The sequence below is a fragment of the Cricetulus griseus genome, chromosome 4 (assembly GCF_003668045.3).
Source record: "Cricetulus griseus strain 17A/GY chromosome 4, alternate assembly CriGri-PICRH-1.0, whole genome shotgun sequence".
NCBI lineage: Eukaryota > Metazoa > Chordata > Mammalia > Rodentia > Cricetidae > Cricetulus > Cricetulus griseus.
Window position 1 is genome coordinate 149,741,271 of NC_048597.1, and position 26,658 is coordinate 149,767,928.

Consider the following 26,658-nt stretch of genomic DNA (forward strand, 5'->3'; position numbering starts at 1 on the left):
ATAAGATTTCAAAGTTCATATTATAAATACTTAATTAGGATACAGAAGGAGCTAGTAACATTTTCCCTGGGATAATAAGTGTGATGACTCACATTGGTTATAGCCCAATAATAAAGGCTATTGAGAAATCTGCTTCAAGGAGGAAAGTTGTGTCCATCTTTGTACCCAGGTTCTGGGATGACTATAAGATGGACTTTTAGAAATTCCCAGAAAAAAATTGGTTACTATGGAAGAGCAAAAGTGAAAGTCCTTGAACTAAATTCACAAAGCGTGAGAGCCTTCTATAGGGAGGTATTATTGAAATCAGAACAACTTTTTAGGTGCTTAATTGGGTTTTTGCAGGTTTGGGGTTGTTGGGATGGCCTCTCCCCCTCAAATTAACTCTGGGTTCTCTCTTCCATTTCCCCAGTAACTCACTACTTTTAAGGATGGGAAAACACCACAACTTCACTTCTTTGAATTTGAAATATCATGTGAAGGAGGGAGGGACATAATTATCACTTCCTCCTCCATTAAGATTTAAAATACTATGCGAAAATGGGGAAGATAGCAGGGATTGTTGAAGCCCAGTAGGGAAAGGCTATTTTCTCCCAATAAAACATGGATATTTTATAGACTTATTATTTTTTAAATTTTTCTTTGACTTTTTTACATATGCTGTTATGTGATATTTGGTCACAAGACTGGAATTTGGGTTCTACCTCAATCCATTAGTGGAGTCATGCTATTTAAATACTCCAAAATTTCGTGATTTCAAAGACATGCTGTTGTCTCTTCCCATGAATTAATTTAAATGGACCTGTCAATCATGTACACAAGAAAACACCCCTTAGAAATCTGTAACTTGAAGAAATATGGTATGTCTGAAAATGTGATGAAAAGCTTGAAGGAAAACTACCACATTAATGATGTAATAGTATACAAATCTACCTCCAAAGGCTCTCCCACCTTGATGAAGTTGCTTTTGTCTTCTCTGCTTATTTTTTTGAGGTCTAACTCTGAAATTTTATTTTATTTTTATTTTTCCTCTTTGTATCTTCTTGAAAAAAAAAAACAGTTTGGTAACTTTTTATGGAATTAATACTTTCCCTATGACCCAGAAATTCCATACCTGGATAGTTACCCTAGACGGAAACATATGTCAACACCACATCCTGCTTATTTATTTGTTTTTTTTTTATGTTTTGAGATAGGGCTTTACTCTGTGGCCAAAAGGCTAGTTTTGATTGCTCTATGTGGTAGTTAACACTGTAAACATGGAAGAATCTAGAATCACCTAGTAGACAAGCCTCTGGCATGTCTGTGAGGGATTATTGAGATTACCATACTTGAGATAGGAAGTCTCACTTTAAGTGTGAGCAGATTAATTCTACTGATTTTTCCTGAGGTGTGGCCATGACAGTGAAGTCCCATATGCTTCTGTCTCTTCTCTCTGGCCAGGTTTGTGCTGTTTATTCTTCTGTTTTTCCTTTTATGAAAATAGATTTTCCCCCTCACATAATATACCCTGGTTATATTTTGCCCCCTCTCTACACCCAGTTCCTCCTTTCATTTCTACCCATCAGGATCCATCTCTGTTTCTTCTCTCATTAGAAAACAGGCTTCTAAGGGATAATAATAAAATACAATATACTATGAGATAAACAAAAACTAACACATTAGACTAGGACAAAACAAACAAACAAAAGGAAAGGAGCCTAAGAAAAGGCATCAGAAACAGATACAGATGAAGAGAATCACTCATTTCCTTGCTTAGGAATCCCATAAAACACTAAACTGTAAGTCATAATAAAGGACATATATGGTAAAAAGAGAGAAAAATCTATAAATGAAATAAAATAAAAATAAAAAGAAAAGTCCTGAGATGACATTATGAGACAATGAACTTCCCAAGATTCTGTAGAGTTCATTTTCTGCTGGCCATATACTGCTGGACATGCAGCTCAGCCTTAGAGTGGTTTGCTCCTCCTGTGAGACTCCCTTGGAGAAAAGTAAATTTTCATTTACAAGAGGTTATCAATTGGAGACAGCTCGGGTTGGGAATGGGGTGTGTGTTCATTCCTCCTTTCAGCTCTAGGACCCCACCAGGCGCAGACCTGGGCAGATCCTATACATCCAGCCTCAGTTTCCCATGAGTTCACATCTGCACCCATCCTGTTGACTTAGAGGACATTGTTTTCTTTCTGATCTCTATTCCCCGTGGCTCTTACACTCTTTGTACCTCCTCTTTGTCAGGGTTCTCTGAGCTCTGAAGGGAGGGATTTTTATGGAGACTTATCCCACTTAGGACTGAGTGTTCCAAGGTCTCTCCCTCTCTGCAAAATATCTGACTGTGGGTCTCTGTATTTGTTCCCATCTGCTGTAGGAGGAAGATTCTTTGATAATGGCTGAGGAAGGCACTAATCTATGGGTATAGCAGAGTGTCATTAGGAGTCATTTTATTGCTACTGTTTTTCATTTTTGAATGATAGCATTTGTTTTGCCCTGTGGTCCCTGGGCTATCTAGTCTCAGGTTTTTGATTACTCAAGCAGTGTTGGTTATGGGCTCCATCTAATGGAGTGTGCCTTAGGTCAATTCAGAAATTGGTTGCTTATGCCCATAAGCTTTGTGCCACCATTGCACTAGCATACCTTGCAGGCAGAACATCACTGTAGAGCAAAGGGTTGTGGTTGGGTTGGTGCTTACATTTCTTCTTTGGTAGGATATAGAGTAACTTCTTGTGCTAAAGATGCTAGAATGTAGGGTTGAAGACTGTATGTAGCTCGTGCTTCTTCTAATGCAAAGTAGAACCTCATACTTTCAGTGATTGACTCTGGAGTGTACTTGCAATCCATGGTCCCTGAGAAGCCTACGACCTGGTATACATGAACATATATGCAAAAATATTGCATACGAAACATCTTATATTCTACAATGTCGAGACAATATGTAGTTTAAACCAGAAATAAATAAAAGAAGGAAGTCAGTTTTCTGACACTCTAGCTTTGGAAGCTGGAGATATCACAAAAAAGGAGGAAATGTCAACATAGTTGTTTTTTGCTTGCTGTATGCACTGGAGCAACTCATTAGGTAACATGGTTTTAGAGAAGCCTGTCTAAGATTCATTTGGAAGTGAAGTAGTCATGGCAACTGTATCTGAAGCAACAGACAAAATCCCCTCAGAGCTTCCAGAGAACCTCCAACGTCATCTTTGTACTTGGATCCAAGAAGCCTGCATTATGGGCTTATTTTAATTTTGTTTTAATGAATTGCCTTTACCTTTCTTTTTTGGAGTGGGACTGGAATCCTTTGGACTCACTCTGGGATGTGGACAATTCTGTGTGTTTGACTGATGAAGCATTGTCATTGTCACTGTTGAGCCAAGGGTGAGCAGGTTTTCACTGATGTATACATATGGCTTCAAAATCTGCCCAGGCCAGTGTGCTGTGATTTTAGGTGTGCTCATCTAGAAGAAGATGGACTTCTGCCCTTATAAGGGTTTGTCATCTTCCCCAAGACCATTTCTGTCATTATTTTGGAGCAAAACCCTACTTAACATTGTAGCTCAAATTTCCCTAAATTGAGAGATTTGTTTCATGGCTACACAATCACTCATTCTTAAATACATATACACCCTGGAGAGCAGCAACAAAGCCAAGTTTCTACAGAAAACTTTACTAGGCCCTTTATTCATATTTATGGAATCACTTCTTTAAAATGGTTTTGACGTTATGGACAGCTCAGGGAAGAAGACCTGCTGCTGAAGGACAGAGTTGAGTGCTGTTAGTAATGTACCTTGACTTTGAGGAGCCCAGTGGGGTTGACTCAAGATTCTTCATTGTATTGTCTGGGTGTTCCACCCTTTTAAGTGGGGAATGACAGATCTTCCTTATGAAGCTGTTGTCAATAGTTAGTAGGACAGAATTATTTGTACATTGCTATTGGATCCTTTGTCTCTGCATGAGGTTCCTGAGCCAGAAGTGGTGTTTTGTATTTAGTATCAGTACAGAATAGCAACAATGTATTTTCCCATAGTGCTTTGTTTTTAATTGTGCATATAAAAATGCAACTTGAATGCTCAAACAGATTATTAAGAGCCACATGAGGCAAGGGTGGTTTTGTGTGTGTGTGTACGTGTGTGTGTGTGTGTGTGTGTGTGTGTGTGTGTGTGTGTGTGTGTGTGTGGGTGTGTGGGTGTGTGGGTGGTGAGGGCAGATTGCTGACAATGGATCTGTGAGCCCTCTGCAACTAGCTCCCTGAGGTCTCTAATCCAGAATCAAAGTCTTTCCAGCCCTGTGACCTGCCAGGACACTATGCTACTGTTCTGTGCAGAGACTGTACAGGAGCTCCAAGGAAAAGGCAGAATCAGAAAGCATGTTCTGCACTTTGGCTAGGGAACTAAGAAAAACTAGAGCGTTTGGTCCTAAAAGCAAGGAAGCAGAAGCAGACTGGTAGGAGCTCTCCCTTATTTTTCTCCAGGAGCTATTTGTGTTCAGAAGCTGCAGAGAGAAGCCATGTGGCTACAAACTAAAAGAGTAAGTGCCTGACTGGCCCATGGTGTCTAGCTGGAACTAGTTAGAGTTTGAAAGAAAGGAGCCTGAAGTTCAGAGTTCACTGCTCCTCCAACTCACTGGCCAAAGACTTGGTACAAGTGGTTTAGGCCCAGCATCCTCCCCTGTAAAATGGGCAGAGTTTTAATGCCATACAGCATTAGACATATTCTGTAAACATTTCCTTTCTTTTAGCTTTTAATGAATACTTTCACACATTTACACAATTACTATTATTGTTTAATAATGGTAATATAGAACAAGACTTTGGGTTACACAACTTCATCTTCATGCTCTGCTTACTATAGTCCCCAGTATAGATGGAAGGTCTGGACAGTGTCAAATGGCTTCCATCTCTATAGAATCACTCTAGAGAAGAGACTCAGGTTTTAACCAGTTTTATCTTGGCTGCAGAGGGAAGGGAGTACATAGGGGAGGCACTATGAAAGTTGGTGTGTCTAATTTGTCTATCCTGTCTCAATCCCTACTCTATATAGATCATGTGGACTCTCTGAATTGTATCAACATTCACTCTTCAAGATGAGTTTCACCGAGACAGTTCCCAGAATAAAAGCACTTGGCTACCATGGAAACAGAAAGACAAGGATAGAGAAAGACCACATTGTTAAAACTCTAAAATCTCTGCTCAGATGCTGTTTCCAGGAATGAGGGGATTTGAATCTTTCCATGACTCCTCATTTCTCTCACTGGACTTTCTGGGGGAGAAGGATGGCTAAGAACTCCCCATCCATGGAAGGCCCCTCCCCTGGGTGTCACTGACAAGCTAGCACTCCAGATCGAACTCTTACTGCTCTGAGGTCTCCCCATCACTATGGTGGGGAATGGACCTGACCACTGTGAGAGGACTGAACTCTCACCCTTGTACTTTTTCCCTTTAACATTGTCCTTTGGAAAGATTTAGCTTTCACTATTATCCCCTCTAAGCTAACAGATGATTTCCTTTGTAGGGTGTATGACTAAGCTTTCCGTTTATCACCTGAGTTCCTCACACTGTTAGCGATGGTATATGACAAGTGAGTATCTATCTGTAACCCCTGGTGTATGTACATGGGTGTCGTGCCTTCTCAGATCTGCTGACTTCACTAGCTACTTAGGTGTATTGACGATAAGGAGTTTTACAGCTATGGCATGCATAAGGAATAGTGTTTTCTGACCTTTTCTAGACAGTCTCATTTATGACTATATGTGGCATAATTTTCCTCCTTGAGTTGCCCTGCAATCAATTCTTTTTTTTTTTCCAGGTTACTTTACACTGTTTTATTTGGGAGGGAGTCCCATGTTCACTAATCAGTCATAGACTTCACTATTTCTCATGTGCTTCTTCACTCATTAATTCATCCAATACTGAAGGGTTACTAAGTGACATTTCATCAGCCAACTGTCTTCATAATAGGATTTACTGATGAGCCCAAGGTTTGCACTGTTCCCACCCCGGGACATGTACCACTCCTGGGAGTACTGCTATTTCAGGTCAATTTGTGGAATGGACAGAACAAGTGCCTCATTCCAACTCCCAGCTCCAAAAATCTATTTAGTATACTGTCCTTGGATAGAGGACATAGCAGACATTCAGCTGATGGGAGCAGATACTACACTTGATTTTAGCCCAAAGGCTGAAGAGAAATATCAAAACCAGATTTTTTTCCATTGCTGCAGCCACTGGCATCAAGGTTTTCATTGTTGCTTGATTTCTCTCTCCCCCCTCATCCCTTTCCCTCCTCCCATCCCTTCTCCCTTTTCTTTTTCCTTTTTTTCTTCCCTCCCTTTTGTCACCTCCAATTCACTCTTTTAAAAGACTGTCTATGTAGCTTCAGGTAGCCTGGAACTTGTCATGTAGAACAGGTTGACTTCAAACTTTTGGTGAGCCTTCTGCCTCTCCCTCCCAAATTCCAGGATTGCCACCACAAATGACTTTTGATTTTTATTACTCATATTCTCTGATCTTCTTTTTCATATTAGCTCCTGAGGTAAATGCTGGGAACTGGAGTCTTTTGAAAGAGCTGTACATGATCTTAACAGCTGAACCATCTTTCCAGCCCAGAATAAGCACTCTTTTGTTAAATTAATTTTTATTGAAATTAAAAACAATCTTATTTTACATACCAATCCCAGTTCCCTCTAATTCCCATCCTCCCACTATCCCCACCATCTCCCCATCCCACCCCAATCCACTCCTGTGGGAGGACTCCAAAAGCCCATTCAGACACTAGGGATAAATACTGGCTCCACTGCCAGAGGCCTCATACACTGCCCTGGCCTCCCAGTTGACACCCATGTTCAGGAGGCCTGGTTCAGTCTTATGCTGATTCCCCAGCTGTCAATCTGGGGTCCAGAGCTCCCATTTTCTTAGGTCAGCTGTTTCTGTGGGTTCTCCAGCATGGTCTTGACCCCTTTGCTCATCACTCCTCCATCTCTACAACTGGATTCCAGGAATTGGCTCAGTGCTTAGCTGTGAATCTCTGCTTCTGCTTCCATCAGCTATTGGATGAAGGCTCTATAATGGCATTTAAGGCAGCCTCTCCACTATTGCTTAGATTCTTAGTTGGGGTGATGCTTGTGGATTCCTGGAAATTTCCCTAGTTCCAGGTTTCTCGTTAAGCCTACAATGGCTCCCTCTATTAAAGTATCTCTTTTCTTGCTGAGCTGGCAACGGAATTGTGTTCCCCCTTTTCCACATCCTCTCCAGCATAAACTGTCCTTGGTATTTCTGATTTTAGCCATTCTGACAGGTGTAAGATGATATCTTAGAATTGTTTTGATTTGCACTTCCCTGATTACCCTAGATGTTGAGCACTTTCTTAAGGGTCTTTTGGACATTTGAGTTTCCTCTGTTGAAAATTCTCTGTTTAGATCCATACCCCATGTTTTAATTGGATTTTTTCATCGTGTTTTGGTCACTAGCTTCTTGAGTTCTTTGTATATTTTGGAGATCAGCCCTCTGTCAGATGTGGGGCTGGTGAAGAACTTTTCCCATTCTGTAGGCTGACATTTTGTCTTGTTGACTGTGTCCTTTGCCTTACAGAAGCTTCTCAGTTTCAGGAGGTCCCATTTATTAATTGTTGATCTCAGTATCTGCACTACTGGTGTTATGTTCAGGAAGCAGTCTGCTGTGCCAAATGTTCAAGGTATTTCCCACTTTCTATCTAAGAGGTTCAGTGTGGCTGTATTTATGTTGAGGTCTTTGATCCATTTGGACTTAAGTTTTGTACATGGCAAAAGATATGGATCTATCTGCAATCTTCTACACGCCAGATCCAGTTATGCCAGCACCATTTGTTGAAGATGCTTTCTTTTATTCCACTGTATGAATTTAGCTTCTTTGTAAAAAATCAAGTGTTAATAGGTGTGTGGATTAATATCATGGTCTTCAATTCGATTCCATTTGTCTGTCTGTTTTTTATTTTGTGCCAATACCAAGCTGTTTTCATTACTATAGCTCTATAGTAGAGCTTGAATTTAGGGTTGGCGATGCCTCCAGAAGTTCCTTTATTGTACAGGATTGTTTTGTCTATCTTGGGTTTTTTTTTTTTTTTTTTTGCAGAATAAACACTCTGAAGACTGAAAATTTGCCTCTTATCCAGGAACAAAAATACCTGTGCTGGCATTGGGATCCTGGCTTGAATCCCAATGTACTATGATTTTTATTATGAAATATTTTCTTGCCTTCCCTTTTTCTTGGAAGATTTAATTTCACATGCTAGGTAACCTAACATATTTAAGTAATTTCATGTTCTTTTTCACAGGATAATCTTAATATACCACACTTCACAAGAGTGTAAGAGGTGAAATACTTTGTTGAGTTGGCTTGGCAAAATGACAAATTGGTATTGGATGAATTTTTAGTGAGTGTGAAGGAAGCATATTTGATTTTATATAGGAATAAATGATTTGCTGGGGTGGAGCCCTAGGCAAACCTTATTAGAATACACTTTTTTTTTGCCTGTGTGTGAATAGATTTTTTACCCTTTTGTAAAAATTTAATTTAGAAACAAGCTTGTTTTACATGCCAATCCCAATTCCCCCTCCTCCCCTGCCCCCAACCGACCCCTTACCCCATCCCCTTTCTGCTCCCTAGGGAGGGTGAGGCCTTCCATGGGGGAATCTTCAAAGTCTGTCATATCATTTGGAGCACTGCCTAGGCCCTCCCCAGTGTGTCTAGGCTGAGAAAGTATCCCTCTATGTGGAATGGGCTCCCAAAGTCCATTCCTATGCTAGGGACAAATACTGATCCACTACTAGAGGTCCCATAGATTGCCCAGGCCTCCTAACTGACACCCATGTTCAGAGAGTCTGGGTCAGTCCTATGCTGGTTTCCCAGCTATCAGTCTGTGGTCCATGAGCTCCCCCTTGTTCAGGTCAGCAGTTCTGAGAATACACCTTCTTAAAGAGACACATATGGCAAGAAACTTATATTTAAAATATATGAAGACGTCCGATGTTATCTGAAAGCCCCTAAACAAAATAGGCTATTCCATTGCTTTTGCTTACCATAACTTGATGGCAAGACCATGTTGCTGACAGTGTCTCACAGTTTGGTCAGAGGACATAGAGAAATCAAGCTGATTCAGAAACTTCCTCCCTGATGCTTTCACAGACGGTGCTGTGCAGACTGCTGGAGCAGAAAAATCAATAGGCTTACCCAGTAGTGAATCTTGTGGGCTACAGTAATGACAGCTGGGCAAGATATGTCCATGGGTGCAATCATGACATGGATGTTATAGAGCAACAAACCACTTCTTGACTGGCTTGCTGAACAGGAAGAAATGGATGCCTGGTATTCTCTCTGGCCAAGAACCCATGGCTGAGGGCTCATAGCCTCCCAGGGTGAACCTATTACTGTTACTTTGTTAAATGGATACAGTATACTAAACCAAAATTTAAATACATAGCTACGTACCAGCATATTCCAGCTCTCAGTTCTCTCCAGAGAAGCCTTTTGTGCAATAAACAGTAATTAATGCAGAAACTCACAACTTGTCAAGTATAGGGAATATGTATCATGTCTGTGGCATTTTCAGCCACAAATGGGACATCTACATCACACTCCTTCCCTCCAAGGCTCAGGGAACATTATAGAAGAGGAAGCAGAATGTCTGGGAGGACCAACATAAAGCAGTGTCTTCTGGGTATGACAGATTGATGAATCCATAGCAGCTGTTGTTGCTTGCACAAGACTTGCATAACATCAAGCCAATCAACATTCCAGCATGGAAGGCAGAGGGACTGATGAGCTCTTACCCCTCCCTGAGGAGCTATTGACAGTTGATGGCAACTAGGGGAATAAAGTCAGTTTTCTTTAAGGATGTGGCCCTTTGTAGACCAACTATGATTCAATGGGTGGTCCTATACCTGTGCTTACATGGATAGTACAAATTGAACTCAAATAAAAAGGAGTAAATGAAACTTTGGGTGGAGGAAGAGGAGGGTGGAATTGAAAGGAGTTAGGGAGAGGAGTAAATATAGTCAAAACAATACTATTGGGACACAAATATAAGAATGCATTATATGCATATATAAAATTCTTAATTAAAACATATTAAACACACATATGAATGAAATTTATAGCTTGAAAGGAATAAAAAATATGCAGTTAAGTCCTCAACAATGGTTTGGTTAGTTTGTTTATTCTAGGTAGTATCTTTGATAGATAAGGATTAATATAATAAGGAGTCTTAATTGGGGTGGAGACTGGGAGGGCTGGGAAGAAATATGGGGGGTGGATAACTAAAATTAAAGGCCTTTATACACTAATCAAAACTGGCATCAGACAAACATAAGCAACAAAATAGACATGAACACATACACTTAAATTGGGACATTTGATTCTTTTTATTAATTCTTGTGTTTTAATCATATTTAGCCCCTCCCCAACTCCTTCCAGACTCATCATTCCTTTCTCTATCCACCCAACTTTGTGTCCTTTCTCCCCCAACAGGGGGAGACTAAATCCAACAGACTAAATCCAACTTGTGCTGCCCATATATTCTTCAGTGTGTGGCCTTCCATTGGAGTTTGGTCGACCTTATAGGGTCAATACTTTTGACAAACATAAGCTCTCCCTTTCCCAGCAACTACCAATTGCCTTTAGCTAGGGGTTGAGCTTTGTCTCCATCTCCTCTCTCTTTGCTGAGATTTAGTCTGGTTTGAACTTACACAAGGCTTGTGCATGCTGCCATATTTCTGTGAGTACATGTGAGTAGCAGTCCTGCTATGTACAGGGGACACTCTTTACTTGTATGCACTCATCACCTCTGGCTCTTACAGTCTCTTATCACTCTACATTTACAATGAATGATCCTTGATCCTTGAAAGGGTGGGATATGATATAGATGTCCCATTTAGGGATGAGCTTCTGTAGTCTCTCATTCTCTGTATCTTGTCTGGGTGTTAATCATTGCCTACTGCCAATAGAAGCTTCTTTAATGAGTGTTGAGAGATTAATCTATTAGTATAACAATAAGTCAATAGAAATCAATTTAATATTATGTTCATTTAGCAGCATACTAGTGGTAGGTTCATGCCCAGAGCCTATAATCTATTTATCCACATACTCTTGGTCTATCAGTGATATCAGGTATGAGTTGCATCTTTTGGAGTGAGCCTTAATCCAATAAAAGTGGTTGGTTACTCCCGTGATATTCATGCCACTGTTGAATCATGGCATGTCTTACATAGCCAATCCAGCCAATCAGTCAAATGTAAGCTCTCCACCTTTATTTACCTTTAACAAGTTGTTTTAGTTACATTAGATACTTAACATTTTAACTAATTTTTAGTTAGCTCATAAATTCCTGTAATTGCCCCTCCCCTCATATTTTGATGGAGATAAATATATGGAGGGCATGCAGTTGTAGTCTCCGTATCAATAATTGGGAGTGACTATTTTAATTTTTCCAATGTAGCATCTTTTAAAATATTCCAAGTTTCCAATGATAATTGAAGAACAACTTTTTGCATTGTTTTGCATTTCTCTTATTATGAGAAAGATTGAGAATATTGTTGAATATTCAGTGTCTACTGAGTTTTTATATGCAGTATTTTTGTATTCTTTGCTCCTTTTCTTCTGAGATTTTGCTTCTTTAGTTTTCATATGAATATTGGAGATATTAATTTATACTTATATTAGAGATATTACCTTCTACTTGAGGTATAGGTTCCATGTATTTTCCTTCATTTTGTGATTTGAATTTTGACTTCTCTTTTATTGTTTTAAAAACTTGCCTTTGGTTAAATGTGTTAATGTTTTATAATTTCTGATATTTTAATCACAGAAATCTTTATATCTTCCTAGTTTATGAAGTCATTTACCTAGTATTCCATTTTGTTTGTATCATTTCATGTTATTGATGTATAGTGTGAATGAATCCAACTTTATCTTTTTCCATATAGCTGTCCACATACCCCATTGCCATTTACAAAAATGCCCATCTTTTTCTAATTTTGAGTGCCTGCCTTTATCCTACAATAAATGTCAAGGAAGTAGGGCTATTTCTGTGTTTTCCATCCTGTTTGATTGGTCCATAGGTCTGCCAGTAATCTAATCCACACTGCTTTAACTATAGAAACTTCATTATGTTCTCTTATTGTCAGTGTGACTTCCTACATACTCTTCTTGGGGGATTTGCTGACTATTCATGTTTAGCCATAACTTCTGTAATTAATTTGGCTAGCTTTCACAAAAAATTCTGATAGTATAGACATATTAAGATCTTTTTTATTCTAAATTGACAAGTGAACTAAGGAGGAGGCTTCCCACACTCTGGATCTTGAAACTTCTAGTTTTAAAGCATCCCATTTCTTCAGGTTTGTATCAGTATCTTTGGCAATGATTAATAATTTGCTTTATTTCTCTTTTGCATACATTTTGTTGGTTTTATGTTTGGGAGTGCTATTGTGATAGCAATGAGAGTCTTATCTTACATTAGGTTTTCTGATTATTATTTGGCTATATGAATGATACTAATAAATATGTCAGTTTTGTACTTTGTAATTTAATTTGTCATTTACAGATTTTTATTTTTAAATGCTTCTTTTTGATTGATATAATAACTGTGGATATGAAGTTCAATGTGATGTTTCAGTCCACATATTCATTGCCTAATGATCAGATCAGGCTAATTAACTTAACTGTTACCTTAAACATTATTATTTCTTTATGGTGAGTATATTACAAGCCTGCAAAAGTTTGTGCTTATTTACTTCCAACTTTTATTATTTCCCCATTTACACCAACATTTTCTAATACCTTTAATATAGTGTTAAACAATTGTGAAGACTTTGAGCTTTGTGGCTTTATTCTGTCTTCTAATTAGGAATGAATTTCAAATTAAGTTGCTACCTTTTGATCTAAGATTTATGTATTTTGCTATTGATTTGTTTGGATCTGAATGTTCCCTAAATGCCCATAGGCTAAAGTCTTGGTCTCCAAAGCATGAAGCTTCTGGGAGGTTGTGGAATCTTTAGGATGTAGGGCCTGCTTGGAGGACCTTTGGGCCACTAATGTGTGTCCTCCAAAGAAATATCAGGACTCTGGCCTTTTTTTTCTTGGTTTCCTGTTAGGTAAATAGGCTTCCTCTGTCATGCACTCCCACTATTGTGTCTTCAGAAGCTCAAAAAACAAAAAAACAAAAAAACAAAAAAACAAAAAAACCAACCCCAAATGCAAAACAACCAGCCAACCACAATCACAGCAAAATAGCATATCCTCAGAGACCATGGACTAAAACTTCTAAAATAATGAACAAAATTAACTTTTTCTCTTCCAGGTATGAGGTGAAAGGAATTGTACTTTTCAACCTCAATTAGTTATTTAATTAATTGTTATTGAATCTGTCATTTTGGGGCAATTGCAGAATCCTAGCTGACTGTGAGAAACAAAGATCTCATGTACCTTTTACTCACTTTCTCCCACTAGTACGCTTTAGTAAGACTTCAGTACAATATAACAACTAAAATATTGCACTTGGTACAGCCAAGATACAAAACAATTCATCGATGCAAGGATCCCTTCTTTCCATTGCTTTTTCATATCTACACCTTCCTCCTCCAAAAAGGAACATATTATTCATGCACATTGCAACTTGGGTAAATTTCAATAGAACTATGCTGTATGAAAAAAGCCAATCTCAAAGATTAAATACTGTATGATTCCATTATATAACACAGTTGAGAGGAGGAAAGGATAGAAACAGGGAACATGTTAGTGGTTGTCTAAACTGAAATTATCCCTACTCTTCCCACTCCAATTTTTAAACACTATCTTCCCTCAAATTTTTATGGGAAAAATATGTAGCATTATTTAAGAAGGTAAACTTATATAAACAGCATCATCATTTGGTTGATATCATGTTTTAGAAGAAAACATTTTTAGTAATTGAGTGAAATTTAATTTATATTCACTTAAAATGCAGAAATTATGGAAATATGGAATAATTACTGAATAGAAGCATGAATCATTCATACAGTGAACTTATACCTTAGCCAAAATAATGGAGAATATGTACTGAATCTTGTCTCCCAGCATGAGGTATCTTTAGAAAAATGTCACTGTGATTACGCATGATCCTTCCCTGCTGTCTCTGTGTAGAACATCACTGATACCACAGAGCCAAAGGTAAGATGACATTTACTCCTCTCTCTTCCTCAAGCACTGGTTTTGAGTGCATTTTGGGAGTAAGTTTCCACTGTTATTTGATAACATAGAATCTGGAGGGTTTAAGAGTTGTAGGCGCTGGGCGTTGGTGGCGCACGCCTTTAATCCCAGTACTCTGGAGGCAGAGGCAGGCGGATCTCTCTGAGTTCTGGGCCAGCCTGGTCTCCAGAGCCAGTGCCAGCCTAGGCTCCAAAGCTACACAGAGAAACCCTGTCTCGAACCCCTCCCCCCCTCAAAAAAAGAGTCGTAGTTATTTTACAGAAAAAAACCATCACTATGAGATATTTTGCTCTGGAGAGGCTGTAGGTGCTTTAACTGAGTGATTGCCAGTTTCCTAGACTGCGGCATTGAATGTTCTTTGCAGGAAGACTCAGTAGGAATTCTAGCTGTGACCCAGCCTTGCTCCTCAAGCTGGGTCTAAAGAAGCTCATGCTTCTACCTTGGGATCCGCAGTCTTCTTGGGTAAAAAAATCCCATACAGAAGTAAAAGCGTGTTGTTACAGAAGTGTTTAGGTGAGTACGTGAAGAAGATGTCTCTGGGTTTCCTTTTAGATCTTTGATCTATACAAATATAAAGGAAGCCCCCCCCATATAAATCCTAATGGTCCAGGCATCACGGATGGATGGTGCTTGCTTTCTTCCGTTATGGATGACTTTCCAGAGACACAGCTGTCTTGAGATCATGGTCCCCATCAAACTCTGTTTTCCCAACATTTGTTTCTTAAGCTGATGGGTTTTATGATTCTGTACTTATGACTGACCATCTTTATCTCAGGCAAACTATCCTTTTTACTGTAGTAACCACTCCTTATCCATGGGATTATATTTCAAAGCTTGTCCTATGCACAAATATATTTTATGAGTTTAATTTATAGAGTAAGCACATTAAAAGATTAATAACAATAACAATAATATAGAATAATCAAAACAACATACAATTGTTTCTTGGAACCCATGGAGATCAGTTCCACAACCTGCCATGGATATCAGAATCCAGCTCTGCTTCAAGCTCTGAAATTAAGTCCCTTGTACACAGTGGTGCAGCATTTAGATATAATATGTGCAAAATTTCCTGTATAATTTAAACTATCTCTAGATCATTTATGATGCTACATATAATGTAAGTGCTATATTATTTAGGAAAAGTGTACATGTTCAGGGCTCTTTTAAAATATTTTTTATTTCATGGGTTGTTGACTTTGTACATACATAATCCACAGATACAGCAGGGGACTGATTGCACTGTAATAAAAGTTATTTTAAATCTACAAGTTGGTTGATTATGAAATTTCATAGCTGACATTCTTTTTATATCAGTTTTCTATTTTTTATTTATTCTTTCTGTCTTTTACATCGTGCATCTCCATCCCATTCATTTTCCCATCCCTTCATATCCATCCTCTGGCTTTGTAACCTCCTTCCCAAAATAAAATAAAATTTAAGAGAAAAAAAGAAAAGGGAAAAAAGTCAATCTCATCATGGAAGCTGTAGTGTGACCCAGTGAGTCACACAGTATACCCTTTTATCCACGTATCTTTACTTGCAAGTGTTCATTGCAGAGAGCCATTGGTCTGGTTCAAGACTACCAATGATGGTCCCTTACTGGAATTCCTCTTGGTTATCCTGCTGTTTCCCTGTGTTGTGGAAATCCTGCAGCTTTGGGTTTGCAGGACTGGTCCCTTCATGGGCTCTAGAAGATAACAGATGGGGTGGATATTGGGATGGGCCAACACATAACCCTGGTTCTGGACCTGGGTAGTTGCAGGGTTGGTCAGCCCACCAGCTCTCCCTGACCACTATGATGAACTTTCCTGCAGTGCCCTCCTGAGTTCACCCCTTGCAGTGATGAGCAAGGGGTGGGGCCAGTTTTCCTGCTTTCATCTCCTCAGGGTCAGATCCTTTGCACCTACACCTTCAGGGTCAGCTCTACTGTGTTGCCTATGTGTGGTTTAGTGACCACTCTCTTGAGTGGTGCAGCTGATGAGGGGCAGGACCAGATCTCCCACCTACCTTGGACATTGATAGGTGGAGTGGGGCATCTCTCCCCTGCCCATGCCGCCACATGACAGATGCACCCACACCTCTGCCAACAGGATAGGCTCTGTTGTGCTGCCTAGGTGAGGTGCAGGGCCTGCTCTCCTGAGTGTAACCACAGTTTTAATATCAGTTTATTTTAACAGACAAGTTCAGAAATACATGTAAAAAAGAATACACCATTGCAATGGTTATCTATTTAATGGATATATATATATATATATATATATATATATATATATATATATATCTCCCTGATGCTTTTGGCTTATTATTGAAAATAGATTCTCTCACACAGATTCTTCTCTCATACAACACATCCCAACCATAGTTTCTGTTCCCTCCACTCCTCCTATTACTCCACTTCCCCCTTTACTAGATCCTCTCCTCCATGCCCTACACTGTCTGGATGCCCAGGGACCTGAGACCAGATAGCCCAGAGTCCTAGAGTAGAACCATGACCTGAAAAAAAATCAATGAAATGATTCCTAATGATCTTCTGCTATAGTCGTCATTCCTCAGAAATAAGATGGGAACAGGAACAGAGACCTACAGCCAGACATTATGCAGAGAGAGAGAGAGAGAGAGAGAGAGAGAGAGAGAGAGAGAGAGAGGAGAGATCTTTACTGGGTCCTTCCTATTGGAGATCAGGAAATCCCTCTGAAGTGGGGGTGGGGATGTAGGAGTCAGAGAAGGACACCAGGAGGACACGGCTCACAGAATTAACCAATCAGGGTGCCTATGAGCTCACAGAGACTGAGATGACAAGCATGAGGCCTGCATGGGTCTGCATCAGGTCTTCTGTGTTTCATGGTTGTTAATTTGGTGGTTTTGTGTGATTCCTAGCAATGGGAGCTATTGTTTTTCTGACTCTTTTGCCTGATCTTGAGGCTCTTTACCTCTTATCAAGGTTGCCTTGTCCAGCCTTGATATGAGTGCCTTTGCCTAGTCTTGCTGTGTCTTGTCTTGTTTGGCTGTTGTCTCTTGGAGGTCTGCCCCTTTCTGAATAGCTGACATTTGTTGACTGTCATTGACTGTGGACGACTGAACCCATGACTACAGGTGGACTTCTATAATGACATACCTGGCAGAGCATCTAAAATGCAGATTGTGGGTCCCTCATCTAGAATCTATAGTTTGGTGGGATTTGAGTGGTATTTAAGAATGTTTTGTCATTTTGTGTGTAAGTATGTACGTTCAGGTGCACATAGTGAGGCACACACAGGGAGGCCGGAGGACAAGGGTGAAATAATTTCTCCCCTTCTGCCTTGATGTGGGTCCCAGGATTGAACCTAAGTCGCCAAGCTGACATGGCAGATGCCTTTACCAGCTGAGCCACTTTTTTTTTGGCCTGGACTTAAGAAGTTTAGTTGCTAAAAAGTTCTGGGGTAATGTTTCTGCTTCTGCTCTGGAGCCAGCTTCAGAACACACAGTTACTATGTAGTCTCCTCCATCCACATAACCGCATTGCCAGCTACCTACTCAAATGCTACTTCCTCAGTTTTTCCCCATGAGTTAGGGGTGTACTGATGTGTAAAGTTTATCTGTTTTTGAAGAAATTATGATATGTTCTGAATTCTAAGCATCTTTCGTCTGGAAAGAAGTGATGAAAGAATTTCAAGTAGTTTGGTCTTCCCTTTGCTTCTGAGAAGCACTCATCACTATTTGGTTTCCCTTCCTCTTGCGGAAGGATCATAGATAAAGTTCAACAGTCACGGTCAAGACTCACTTCAAGTGACTTCTTTGGGAGTTGTGATGGCTAATCCTGGTTGTCACCTGACTTCATCTGGAATTGATGAAAACCCAATCTGTTGGCCACTGATTTGGGAGATTTTCTTATTAGATTTTTTGAGTTGTGAAGATCCATCCTAAATCTGATCTACATCTTCTATTGGAAGCCCGCATAAAAGGACGTAGAAGGAAGCTTTGCTTTTTGCCTGCTTACCCTAACTGTCACTTGAAAGCTCATTTACCATGTTGCCATAGCTGATACAAACCCAAACTCTCCAGGTTTTCAGTGTAGAATGAAAATCAGTGGCCCTCCAGGACTCCTCCAGGACTCCAGGACTAGACCGAGACTGCAGAGACATTCAGTCTTGAGGATTGAACAACTAGTGGATTATCTGCCTTTCCTTTGGGAGACAGCCATGTTGGGCTAGTGGGATTATATCCTGTAAATTAGTCTAATAACCCCCCCATTTATTATCAGGTCTATCTACTGTGCTCCCCTAGAAAAATGGGACTTATACAGGTGCATTGCAGGCAAATCCTGTAGAAGAATGCAGAACTGAGGCAGATTGAAGAATACCAAGAAAACCACATCAAACAAATTCTAGGAATAGCTGACTGTGACTACCCCTGCACGGAGCTGCAACACCATAAATAAAAGACCCAGAGACAGATATTGGGGTTCAAGCTTCAAGCTGAGGATCAGAAAAGCAAAGCTCTTACCTCTGCCTCAGACGGAAAGGCGATCCTGGATCCAGCAAACATCAGACTGCAATTCCAGACTGCTAATCTCTCCTCAACATGGCTGGAAGATCCTGAGACTAATCTCAGAATGCCTTCCTATCCTCAGTGTGCCTGGAGAATCCTGAGACTAATCTCAGAATGCCTTCCCATCCTCAGTGTGGCTGGAGAATGAATGCCAGCTCTGAGACCCTGCTCCTGTCTTATATACCTCCCTAATGCTGAGATTAAAGGCATGCAATTACAAGTGCTGAGATAATATTTGTGTGAGCTGTTTCTCTTAGCATTGGATCAATTTTAGGTAGTCAGTGTGGCTTTGAACTAAAAGAGATCGGTCTACCTCTTAATCCTGAGTCCTGGGATTAAAGATGTGTACCTGGTTTCTATGGCTTATGGCAGACTTTGCTTTCTGAATCTTCAGGCAAGCTTTAATAAATCATAAATAAATAAATAAATAAATAAATAAATAAATAACATGGGGCCTTTGAAGACTATAACATGTCTCAGAATTGTCCTGAGCAGGGTTCAGACATCTGTAGTATTTTAGGCTTGCATACTGCAATCATGGCCTTGGGGAATACTTCAGGAAATATAACATTCCAAGCTCTCTGCACTCTTCTGGCCAGGGAATAGAATTCAGGCACCTTGAATGGAACTCTCTGGAAAGTAGCAGCAGGTGTTTGCCTTTGGCAGTTTGTGGAATATTACTCCAGGCTGGTGTGCATCACCAGAAGGACAGTATCTGGGTGTGGGTGGCTGGGGCACTGTGCAGTGATTGGCACACTTCCTGCCTGACATTAAGGAGAGAAGCATTACATCTGAATTGGTCATTTATCATTTGTGCAATGAGCTTCTCTCCTTCTGGATATATTTTCTGCTTTTTATACATGATCATGAGCAAAATTCATAACAGCATATGTATCTTTATTCTGATGCTTCATCTGTCAGGGAAGATTTTGGTTTTATTAATAATGACTCAATCACTTGCCTGTGGAAAGAAAGACAAAAGAATTGTTTGCTGTTGGTGGTAACTTGGTTTCCTCTGCCTTTGCTCCTCCCTGACACTGAGAGCTGGAGTCACTGACTGTGTCCCACTTAGGCTGGCCCAGTTCCATTTTTGATCAGGCTTGGTGATTTGCAACAGATTCTACTCCCTTGAGGGTCTTCAATGTCTCCTTCCTGCTCCTGGCTGTCTTGTCTGGCATGTGTGGTATTTGCATATGACCTGTCTCTTCTCATTTTGCTTCTGTTTTCCAGTTTGTTTGCAGGGCTGTGTTTATGATTAAGTTGAGTATTTTTGACTTATCTCATGTAAGTGCTGTGTGCTGAGTCCACACATGAGGGTGCCCTCCATAGTTTTCTGCTTGTTCATGTAAGCATATGTGTGGTAATGATGTCTACTTGACTTGGGATCCTTTTTGATTTCTTTAGATTTTTACATCTTACACCTATTTCTGCCATAGTTCCTATTATCTCCACCTATCCAGACCATATATATTGTTTCTTCCCTAGACATCTCATACGATAGAGGGTCCAATTCTTCAATAGTATGTTTTTCTTTTAAAGACAGATTCTTTTAAAATTATTTATGCATTGTTTTTGGTTTTTTGAGACAGGGTTTCTCTGTGTAGCTTTGGAGCCTATCCTGGCACTCGCTCTGGAGATCCACCTGCCTCTGCCTCCCGAGTGTTGGGATTAAAGGCGTATGCCACCAACACCCGGCTATTTATGCATTTTTAATGGGTTTTCTGTCTACATGTATGCCTGAATATAATATCAAATCCCATTATAGATGGTATGAGCTGGGAATTGAACTTAGGACCTCTGGAAAAGTAGCCTGTGCACTTTACTACTGAGCCATCTCTCCAGTCCCTAAAGACAGGGTCTTTATTGTCATCAGAGAGGCTTCTTCCAGAAGCTGATGGGAGCAGATGCAGAGATCCACAGCCAAATATTAGACAGAATTCAGGGCATCCTGTGGAACAGGAGTAGGAAGGATTGTAAGAGGCAGTGGGGTTAGGGACATTAGGAGAACATGGTCCACAGAATCAACTAAGCAGGGCTCATAGATGCTCACAGAGACTGAAGCAGCAAACACAGAGATTGCATGGGTCTGCCCTAGGTCCTCTGCATCTTACATTATGGCTGTTTAGCTTTTTTTTTTTTTTGTCGGATTCCTAACAGTGGTTGTGGATGTATCTCTGTCTCTTTTGATTGATCTTAGGACCCCTTTCCTCCTACTGGGTTGCTTTGTCCAGAATTGATATAAAGGCTTGTGTCTAGTTTTACTGCATCTTGTCATGGCATGTTAGGTTAACATCCCTGGGAAGCCTGCTCTTTTCTGAAGAGAAATAGCGAAGCAGTGGATCGGGAGGGTGGGGGACGTGGGGGAGGTACTGGGAGGAGTGGAGGGAGGGGGAGGCTACAGTGGGGATGTACTGTATGAGAAAAGAACAAATGCAAAGATGAAAAGAAAAATAATAAATACAAGGTCTTATGTAACCAGGCTGCCCTTAAACTCACAATGTATTTAAGGATAATCTTTTGATTCTCCCTTATCTAGCTCCAAAGTGCCGGGACTACAAACATGTGCTATTATAGTCAATCTATGTGTTACAGGTGATTGAGCCCAAATCTTGTGTATGCCAGGCAATCAGTATAAAAGTGAAATATATCTGAGCTCAATACATTTTTTTCAAAAATCTTCTCTGGGCATTTTTTTTCTATTCTTTCCTCTCACAAATAATGACAGAGTAGAATGCTTTCCCTGAGCTTAGGAATGTTTTTTGCAAGCTAATGCCACAAAGTCTACTGTGTTATTCAGTAAGTTCTATGTTGTGTGGGGAAGCAGACTTAAAAAACAGCCCTGTCATATCTACACAAAGCAGCAGGGCAACTCACTGAGCAATGCAGGGAAATGTCTAGGCTATGGAGAAAAATTAGTCTTGTAGCAGCTGCTCTATTTATGTTTATCATTATCCCTTTCTTTTTATCTATTTATTCATTTTTTTTGAGACAGTGTCTTCTGTGTTGCCAACCTTACAATCTGCCTGCCTTATCCTTCCATGTGCTGGGGTTCCAGGTATGTATTATTATACCTGGTCTTTGCTCATATTTTTCTAACTATTTTTCAAGATAGTTTGAATAACTAAATATCACAACAGTGAGTTCTGAGCTATAATTATGGGACTTTGGCTGAAGAATTTAAAATCAACCATGTGCCAAGGTGATATATGAGTTTTCATAAAAGGAAAATGGGGGAAACCATTTTTTTCTATATGGGCCAATTCTCTTTGACAAAAAGATGGGTAAATCTTATAAGTAGGGCCTAAGTTCTGTGCCTAAAGAGAGGAGGAGTCCTAACATTTTATCCATATCCATGGTCTTCGCCACCTTTGGCAGTTATCCTGCCACAGCCAGAGACCAACCTGGAAACAATGGCTGAGTCTCCTTCCTGAGTTTGCTCTGCCCTCTGAACCAGTGTGTGTATCCTCCTTTATGAACCCTTTTCCCATCAGGAGGGAAATCTTCATGTCCTTCTCTCCTTATGCCTGAGCTCATTAGATTTATTTTGGCAGAAACAGTAAAGGAATTAGAAAAGCACAGTGTGGCTGTAGATTTAAAGAGGGTAGCTCTATCAGTATTGAAACTGATCTGTTTTTTTAATTTAAATTCTTTAATTACTACTCACATTTATATATCCATCCCCCCATTCCCTTGCCCTCCCATTCTCCCATGTTCCCCACTAATCCCCACCCAACCCACCCCCCAACTCCTCCCCAGGGATAGTGAGGCCCTCCACAGGGAACCTTCAAAGTCCATCACATCATTTGGGGGAGGGTCTAGCCCCTCCTTGCTGTATCTGGGCTGCAATAGTATCCCTCCATAGGGAATGGGCTCCCAAAGTCCATTTGTACTTTAAGGATAAACACTGGCTCCACTGTTAGAGGTTCAATAGACTGTCTTGGCTTCCTAGCTGGCAACCACATTCAGAGGGCTTGGTTAGGTCCAATGATGTTTGCCCAGCTTAATGACTAGGGTCTCCATGCTCTCAGTACGTCAGGTCAACTGTTTCTGCTGGTTTCTCCAGTACCGTCTTGGCTCCTTTGCTGATCCCTTCTCCCTCTCCACAATTGGATTCCAGTAGTATGGTTCAGTGCTTAGCTGTGGGTGCTTGTTTCTGCTTTGAACAGCTACTGGATGAAGGCTCTAGGAATGGCAACACAGGTAGACATTAGTCTCATTATAGGGGAAGGGCATCAATGGCATCCTCCCCACCACTGCCTAGACTCTTAGTTGGAGTCATCTCTGTGTATCCCCTAACATTTCCCCTGTGCCAGACCTCTCTCTAAACCTGTACTGTCTCTGTCTATAAAGGCATCTCCTTTCTTGCCCTCCTCTGTTGCTTCCCTGTCTCAGTCCTCTTGTTCCCCCCCTTCTTCCCTTCCCACTTCCTTCCTCTCCCCACCCTGCTCCCACTTTGCTCAGGGGTTCTTGTCCCCCTCCCCTTCTTTGAGGGACTATGCAATGTTCTCTTGGGGTCCTCCTTGTTTCCTAGCCCCTCTGGCAGTGTGGACTGCAGACTGGTAATCCTTTGCTGTATGTCTAAAAAGTTAATTAAAAATTAGCATACCAAGTAATGGGCTACATCATATAGCTTATTGATGTATATAGCTATATGATGCACTGTGCTTTGTTGAAATTCACCCCTCTATTACCCAGTCCTCCCCGTGTCACTGCTTTCCTTCCTCCCATAAATAACCCTCTTGTACCCCCAAGTACTTTCATATCTTATGTGTATGTTTAAACCTAGATTCTACATATAGGCGGAAACAAATATTTGTATTTCTTATTCTGGCTTATTTTACTTTTATTTACTTACGATTTCCAGTTTCCTGAGATTGACATAATTTCATTCCCTTTTAAGATTGAACAACTCCATCATGTATATTAATTCTACACTTTATTGTTTCTTTAAAAATAAGGGTTCAGGGGCTGGCCGGATGACTTAGCAGTGAAGAGCACTTGCTGCTTTTACAAAGGACACAGGTTCTGGTCCCAGCATCCGAATGGCAACTTACAGCCATCAATGATTCCAGTGCCAGGAGATTCAAAACCCTTTCACATACATACATACATACATACATACATACGTACATACAGGCATTCACATACATAAAATAGAAATAAATAATTCTCTTTTTTTGGTTTTTTGAGATAGGTTTTCTCTGTGTAATTTTGGAGCCTATCCTGGCACTCCCTCTGTAGACCAGGCTGGCCTTGAACTCACAGAGATTTGCCTGCCTCTGCCTTCCCAGTGCTGGGATTTAAGGTGTGTGCCACCAATGCCCTGCAATAAATAATTCTTTAAAAGTGTAAGGGGCTGATTTATTTTAAACAAATTATCATTTATTACCAGGGTACAATTTCAAACACTCTAGATTTTCCATATTACATCCATTAAAAAATGCCCTCTTTAAGTGACCTCAATAGTGATTCACAGCAAATTCATCCACCTTTGTAGAAACTCACTTACACCGAGAAATATACCTGTCACCAAGTGATAAGTTGCAGTGCCTTCCCATGATATTTATGTTACTAAGTTGGCAGCTATCAGGAAATACAACTTCAATAATCGAGAAACACCACAAAATGTCAGTAAATACAAGTTAGCACTGACCCTAAACAATCCCTTTTCTGTCAGTGTGTCTCACCATTTATCAGTGATAGAAAAAGCATCCAGAAAACATCATTTTCATACTTCCAGACTACAAAACCAGTTGCATTTGAGGAATTAAAAAATTAATGTTGGGAAGAGAGATGGTTGTATTTTTTTAATTTTAAAAATTATTTTACTATATATATGTACACACATATGCTTTGCCTGCATGCATATCTGTAGAGATGGTAGTAGTTTTTAATTAAAAATATATATAATGAATTGCCTGCAAACATATCTGTATACTAATGAATGCTTTGTATCCACAGAGGCCAGAACAGGGCATCCTTATCTCTGGAACTAGAGTTACGGGGACCCATGTGGCCATTGGGAATTGAACTCAGGACTTCTGGAAGTGTTCTTAACCACTGGGCAATCTCTCCAGCCCCCATGATTTCATTTTTACATAATACAAAACAATTTTGAGCTCCTCATTTGCCCCCTATGGCCTGCTTCACCTCGTGTCCTTCCGCTGCTGCCTCACAGAAATTCTTCGACTACCCACAGTCCTTCGCCAGAGGAGACCAATGTCCCGGGTGCTGGTACTTCATCTCACTCGGGCCTATGCCAAAGATATAAAATTTGGTTGGATGCTCGAGCCTTAATGCTTGAAGGTGTAGACCTTTTAGGCAATGCTGTAGCTGTTACAATGGGGCCAAAGGGAAGAACGGTGATTACTGAACAGAGTTGGGGTAGTCCCAAAGTAACAAAAATGGGGTCACTGTTGCAAAGGCAATTGCTTTAAAGGATAAATACAAAAATATTGGAGCTAAACTTGTTCAAAATATTGCCAATAACACAATTGAAGAGGCTGGGAATGGCACTACTATTGCCACTGTTCTGGCACATTCTATTGCCAAGGAAGGCGTTGAGAAGATCAGCAAAGGGGCTAATCCAGTAGAAATCGGACATGTGTGATGTTGGCTGTTGATGCTGTAATTGCTGAACTAAAAACAAACAAACAAACAAACAACAACAATAACAACAAACAATCTAAACTGTGACAACCCCTGAAGAAATTGCTCAGGTTGCTCCAATTTCTGCAAATGGAGACAGAGACATTGGAAACATCATTTCTGATGCAGTGAAAAAGGTTGGAAGGAAGGGTATCATCACAGTGAAGGATGGAAAACCCTGAAAGATGAATTGGAAATCATTGAAGCCATGAAGTTTGACAGAGAAAATATTTTCCCCTATTTCATTAACACATCAAAAATCCAAAATGTGAATTCCAAGATGCCTATGTTCTGTTGAGTGAAAAGAAAATTTCTAATGTCCAGTCCATTGTACCTAATCTTGAAATTGCTAATGCTCATCGAAAGCCCTTGGTCATAATTGCTTAAGATGCTGTTGGAGAAGTTCTAAGCACACTGGTTTTGAACAGATTAGAAGTTGGTCTTCAGGTTGTAGCAGTCAAAGCTCCAGATTTTGGTGACAATAGGAAGAACCAGTTTAAAGATATGGCTATTGCTGCTGGTCGTGCGGTATTTGGAAAAGAGGGAGTCTGAATCTTGAAGATGTTCAAGCTCATGACTTATGAAAATTTGGAGAGGCCATTGCCACCAAAGATGATGCCATGCTTTTGAAAGGAAAGGGTGACAAAGCTCAAATTGAGAAACGCATTCAAGAAATCACCGAGCAGCTAGACATCACAACTAAGTGAATATGAAAATGAAAAGCTGAACGAGAGACTCTCTAAACTTTCAGATGGAGTAGCTGTGTTGAAGGTTGGAGGAACAAATGATGTTAAAGTGAATGAGAAGAAAGACAGAGTTACAGATGCTCTCAATGCTACAAGAGCAGTTGTTGAAGAAGGCATTGTTCTAGGAGGAGGCTGCGCTCTTCTTCGGTGCATCCCAGCCTTGGATTCATTAAAGCCTTCTAATGAAGATCAGAAAATAGGTATAGAAATTATTAAAAGAGCACTAAAAATTCCTGCAATGACAATTGCTAAGAATGCAGGTATTGAAGGATCTTTTGTAGTTGAGAAATTCTGCAGAGTTCCTCAGAAGTTGGTTATGATGCAATGCTTGGAGATTTTGTGAACATGGTGGAAAAGGGAATCATTAATCCAACAAAGGTTGTAATAACTGCTTTACTGGATGCAGCTGGGGTGGCCTCCTTGCTAACTACAGCAGAAGCTGTAGTGACTGAAATTCCTAAAAAAAAGAAGGACCCTGGAATGGGCGCAATGGGTGGAATGGGAGTGGGTATGGGAGGTGGCATGTTCTAA

General features: G+C 40.2%; 1 non-coding gene and 1 pseudogene across 1 annotated transcript; one reads left to right on the forward strand and one right to left on the reverse strand.

Moving 5' to 3' along the window:
* The first annotated feature begins 5,550 nt into the window (after positions 1-5,550).
* On the forward strand, positions 5,551-26,658 carry LOC100755049 (annotated as a pseudogene).
* On the reverse strand, positions 5,985-6,176 carry LOC113831588. Its single transcript, XR_003484749.1, has one exon. It is a non-coding gene; the product is annotated as a U2 spliceosomal RNA (small nuclear RNA).